This window comes from Chrysochloris asiatica, unplaced genomic scaffold (assembly GCF_000296735.1).
Source record: "Chrysochloris asiatica unplaced genomic scaffold, ChrAsi1.0 scaffold00005, whole genome shotgun sequence".
Lineage (NCBI taxonomy): Eukaryota > Metazoa > Chordata > Mammalia > Afrosoricida > Chrysochloridae > Chrysochloris > Chrysochloris asiatica.
Genome location: NW_006408523.1, coordinates 30,857,814 through 30,864,320, shown reverse-complemented (window position 1 = coordinate 30,864,320; position 6,507 = coordinate 30,857,814).

The window sequence follows — 6,507 nt, the reverse complement described above, 5'->3', positions numbered from 1 at the left end:
GTCTCTCATACTTTGAACATACCGTCAGGAGGGACCAGTCACTGGAGAAAGATATCATATTTGGTAAGGTGGAGGGTCAGAGAAAAAGAGGAAGTCTTCCATTGAGATGGATTGGCAAAGTGGCAGCATCCATGGTCTCAAGTGTGGCAAGAGTAGTGAGGTTGGCTCAGGATCGGGCAGTGTTTCGTTTTGTTGTGCATAGGGTCACTATGAGTTGGTATCAACTCGATGTCACCTAACAACAACAACATATGAATTGAAAAGTTTGACAATGAAAAAGAAAAACTTTAGCAGAATTGAAGCCTTTGAATTGTGGTGATTGAGAAAAATTTTGAAAGTACCATAGACTGCCTGAAGAGAAAATAAATTTGTGTTGACAGAAATATTGTCAGAATGCTTCTTAGATACCTGGATATTGAGACTTTGTCTTTCATACTTTGGACATGATACCTGGAAGTACCAGTCCCTGGAGAGAAGAATATCATGCTTGGTAAAGTGGAGGGTTTGTGATGAAGTGGAAGACCTCCAACACGATACACTGACACAGTGAGGCTGGTACTGCACTGGGTATACTTCATACTGTTATGCATAGGGTTGCTATAAGCTGGAATCAACTCCATGGCACCTAGCAACAACCTGTTTGTGAAACAATACACAGACATAAAAAGTGAACAATAACACCTTATAACAATTAACCATATGAGTCCAAAAGGGCTGCATTTGCTCAAAATACAATGTTTACATGGAAGATAAGAACAACAAAGAAGGATCAGTGGTGAACCCAGGAAGGAAGTGCACTGTTACATTGAGGAAACTGTAATGTATGTCATGAAACACTGTGTATAAATTGTTGAACTGGAAACCAACTCGCTCTGTAAATTTTCACCCAAAGAACAACAAAATGTTAAAAATGTCATTGAAAAAGATTGTTTGTTTGATAATCCTTCTATATCTTAAAGCGTTGTTGAAAGAGAAATGTCATGACATAAATGACATTTGAGTTGCAGCTGAACTCTGCAATTTGAAAATCCCAAAGAGAATTTGAAGGTGCTTCATGACGTTCCTATAGGAGGTCTAGTGGAACTGTGGGTTAGGTGTTGGACTGCTAACTACAAAATTGGTGGTTCAAACCACCAGCCAGTCCACAGTAGAACAATGAGTTTGCCTGCTACCTCAAAGATTCAGAGTCATAGGAATCCTACATAGAATCACTATGGATTGAAATCTATTCAAAGGTAGTTGATTTTGGATGGCATTCCTAAGAATATTTCTACTAATGTTAATATCAGGTAATTTTTGAGGTTGTTATAAATTAGTTCAATTATTCGAAGTGAATTTAATTTGAAAGCCTATAAATTCAGAAAGGAGTCAGATTTTCTTACTGCTCATATATTCTGGCAGGTCTGCAATTAATATTGGGAGAAAATTGACCCCTGCAGGGATGCTAGTGTGCAAATGTACCCCTTATTACTACTGATAAAATGCTTTAGATAAAACCTGAATGGCTGAATTAATTAGATAATAAACCCCTTTATCTACCAGCTTTTCTCTCTCCTGTTTCTGTTGTCTAGATAGCATTTCTGGTTTTCTGAAATTATTTCATTGGAAATTTCATTTCCGTGTTGTTTTTCTCTTCTCACCGGAATGGAAGCTACATGAGCACAAGGATCTTTTTGCTCTTGTTCACCACTATATCCCCAGTGCCATGACCTACCAGATATATACTACATCTTATTCAACTTATCATTCAGTAATAAGATGTCATAATGTATCCAATGCCATATAGCTGAGAAATGGCTGAGGTAGGGTAGTAATGGCAGAAATTTTATCATGTATACTGCATATTCATTTTTTGAGAAATATTGAGGATAGCTCACACTCCCTAGGAGTCCTGGTGTGACACTATAGGATAGGCAGTCAAACACAAGATCAGTTTGTACTGCAAGGCCAGTGGTTCAAACTCACCAGATGCTCCTCAGAAAGCCTATACAAGGTCGTTATGAATTGGAACTGACGTGAAACACTTAGCAACAACACATTCCATAATTTAGTCTTCATCTTTTTTTTTTCAATTTTTCTCATTTGGAAATTTATTTCTTTTTAACTATCTATTTATTCATTTTTCTTGATATTTAGCCTAGTCCCAAAGCATTCACAGCAACTACTTCTACGCTTTCCAATTCTAACAGTTTACTCTGATGAGTCTGTCATAGACTTTTAACAAGTACTCTATTATCCATTCATAAAATTAGATTACAATCTATTTACTTGAGTCTAGACAGATTTGTTATTCTGTTTCCAGTTATTGTCATTTTCCCAAAGAGTGTCTCAAAGTGCAACTTGATTTTTAATTCATAGTAACTAGGAAACATAAACCAATGCTCAGTTCTAAAGTCTACATTATACATAAAACTTGATGATGGACTTATTTGAATTGTTCATGAAGTCAAATAAAATAGTCTTGAAGACACAATTTTTATGCTAGGCCATGTTTATGTGATCTCCAAAGCAGCCTACTTCAAAGAGTCAAAGAGTTCTTTGTAAGCAGAAGCAGGCAAACCATTTCATTATCAGGCTATTACATCAACACATCAGGATTCCTTCTGAATACAGACTGTTAATATACTTCAGTCTTCTTTCCAGCTGGAAGTTCTGGACACTTCATTGAATTTTGAGGTTTTATATCATTTCAACAATACAGCCTATTTATCATTTCACATTTTTAAAATCTTTCCTACATTACAGGCCCAAATGCCATATATACAGACAAATTTTCTCAATCTTTTGCTCCAGTAATTTTTTTTTTTTTTTTTTTGCTTTTCTATAAAGAAACAAAAGGTCATATTGCCATGCTACATTTTAAATAGTTGACATTTAAAGACATTTATGTCATCTCAACTAAATGCTATTTTTCAGACAGGTAAAGATAAGTATAATTGTAAATGTTCAGTTTCGTATACTGACAATATAGTCATCACATTATATTTGAAATTTTGAAATATAAATTATCTATGAAAACAAAATTAATAAATTCAGCAGATATCTGATAATAAAATACCTATCTGGGATATTAATAATTTAATCATTAAATATGATGAATTGGAAATATAACAATTAGAAAAACAGCATGTTAAGCATTGACTTAAGATGACACCATAGGATTCAATATTTTGTTTTGGATGAAGAGTTTCTATTTAGAGGGAAGAATATTTGTCCAAAAATCATGTTCCTCAATAAGCATTTTGAGAGTCAAGCTATGTCATATTGTATTGTTTCACAATAAAACTGAAAGATTATACTTTCTTATAAATGTTATAGGGAATAACTGGCAAATAACAGTCAACAAGTAGCCCAAGAATTTTGTAAACGTCAGCAAATTGTCTTTTGAAAAGCATTGCTAAGTTAGTTTACATTTCACATGGTATGTGCCAACATAGTTTGTAGTAACTCAGAATAAGTGCCTAAACATTTTTGCCAATCTCATAATACCTAATGTAGTTTTCCATATTTGCTTAACTTATTTTCATTTCTATTTGCTTTCTAGTTCCCTTTTATGCAGATGAGATACAGAAGTGGACCTTATTTTAGAATAATCCTGAAATCTAAAAGTTAATATTATTAACCAACAAAACAGTTACGGTGAATCCACACTAGTGCAGGTTGTTCACAAACCACTGAAAGTGTGAAGGTCTGTTCTTAATGTTGGTTATTAACATTAATTTTCTAATTTCAAGACTATTCCAAGATTTGACTCAAAACCCACATTTTACTTCTCATCCTAAAAGTAGTACACATTTTTAAGGTATTATTTAGGTAACTGAGAGTTTTAAAGTATTGGTCTGGCACTGTACGATAAGTATTTGACTACTGATTACAATATTGGTTGTTCAAACCCACCAGCTGCTCCTAGGAAACCTGACAGAGCTTCTCTATGTATCAGAACCAACTCAACATCACGTAACAACAACATTAACTGGTTACGTTTTCAAAATAAGATTATATTAAACAAAATGTCAAAGTGTGTATTGTTTCTCAACTTATATTCCTAGGTCTATAAACATCTGAAAGACATGTTTCCATCTCTCTAACCCTTCTCCCAAGAATTCTGCACTCTTCACTTTATATAATGCAGAATGGCAGTTAGGGCATCCACTCAGCATGTGTCTTTTGAGAACATCTATGAAGATTACCACTTTACCCCTTTTAAAATGTCCTAAATGTCATAACAACATTCTGGACTGACCTCTCTGTCTTGAATTGAACTGGCCCAGTATGTCCCCTTAGAAGCCAATTTTTTTTTTTAATGTTTTATTGTGAATTATGTGATCGTTTACATGGAAACACATTAACTTTACATTCATCCTATTGTATATCATTTCATTGCCATGGTTACACTCTCCTCCATGCATCATCAACCAATCAAAGGGTATACCCTGCAAGCCTGCCCCCTGGTCATCTGCACACAGCCCTTCTCCCTCTCTGGGTCTAAAGTCCTCAGCTGCTGCATCTCTCCACGTCATTATTTCTGTCTCATCTCTGGCGTCACTGCTTCTCTGGGTAGGGTGTCACACTCCACTCTTCTCCCTTGATGGTTCCAGGGACCTCCACACCTGGAGTGCAACGCCAGTCACTCCCCTCCTTTTGCTACAAAACATTTATCTTTACATTTCCAACCCTCACAGTCAGTCCTGATAGCAATTATTCACTATTGTATCACAAGAGACCTATCTGCATCTCCTTTCATCAGCCCCACCAAGGCAGATTGGATACAACTCTGTGTAGACTCCACCTTCCTCCATGTCCTCTGGATCTAGGCTCCCTCTTGAAAGCTTATAAGCCAGTCACTTCTTGCCTTTGTAGGCCCGCCATTTTGGGTAGCCAATGTCCAAGTTGCCCATCCCTGTCTACTCTGTGTATGGAGGGGGTGGGAATGATCCTTGCTGTAAAGGTTTGTTCCCTCTTTTGATTTACTGCATCCATAGGTGTAGATCAAGTTCATCCAATTGTTTCAGATTACACTTTTTTTCCTCTTCTTTCTTCTTCTAGTTGACCTCTGATCATTCAGTCATTGAAGCCAGGTAAAGTGAGTATTAGCTGCAAGTGTGGGTGTTATTATGCATATGCCCTCTCTTCTTATCAGCTGGACGTGAAGCCCATGTTTTTAATTTAACCTTGCTTTAGAAGGCACCCTAATAGGATTAAAACAAGTATATTACTGAGAGAGCAAGTCTGCAGTCATCCACTGATCATGGAGACATGCTTAAACACCTTTAAAAAAATAAAATAGTAATAAGTCCATGCCTGTATAAGTAGGAACCCTATTAGTAATATTTTTTGGCTTACTTTCATATTTGCTAGGCTCACTAAATTACAAACTTTTAAAGTGAAGCTTAGGATTCCTGATGTGGTTCTATGGGTTAATGTGCTTGACAATAAAGTCAGTTTGAACCACAAAGTCGGTTATTCAAACCCATCAGCTGCGCCTCAGAAACCTAATACAGGTTTGCTATAGGTTGGAACTGACTCCATGGCACTTAACAATAACAACAAAGAGAAAGTTGCATTTCAGTGGAAATTTAGACATATAGTAGCCACTTAACCAATTCATCATTGGTAAATTATATTATGCTTTCTTCCTTTATAATTAGTGAGAAACATAATAAGTATTTGTAATTACTTAAGTATATGTTTTATGATTCAATACAGGGGGAAAAATATCTCCCCAAAATTGCATTGCTCTCAACAGGAAACGAGATTAAATAAAACTATGTGTTCAACAATAAAGCTAGAATATCCATGATTTTATACTAAAAAAATTGTACTTAGGCATATTCTAGTAACCTTCACACTGCTACATTGTTACCCTGTAGGACAGAGTAAAATTGTTCCATGTGGTTTTCTGAGACGGTAAATCGTTACACCACCACACGTCTGTCAGTTTGCCGTACTGTAGTGGCTTGTGAGTTGCTGTGATTCTGGAAGCTATGTCACTGGTATTTTAAATACCAGCATGGTCACCCATGGTGGACAGGTTTGAGATGAGCTTCCAGACGAAGACAGACTAAGAAGACACACTAGGAAGAAGGATGAACTACTTCTGAATATTTAGTCACTGAAAACCTTATGAACAGCAGAGAAACACTGTCAGATATAGTGCTGGAAAATGAGCCCCTCAGGTTGGAAGACACTCAAAATGTGACTGGAGAAGAGCTGCCTCCTCAAAGTAGAGTTGACCATGATGACACAAATGGAGTAAAGATTTATTTTAGTGTCCGATCTGGGTTTTTGTTTGTTTGTTTTGTGTTGGTTTGGTCCATATTTTATCTTTGAGGGCTCTTTCTCTCCCTACATTACCCAAGAAGAGACAGCAATTGTGGTCATATAGCCAAGCCCAGGGCTAGGAAGAGCCACTTAGGAAACCCGGTCCATTTTAAACTGTTCGTCGTGACTCCTCCCCCTTCTTTGATTCTGCACCCAGTGATCTTTCCTGAGCAGATCCATGTGCAT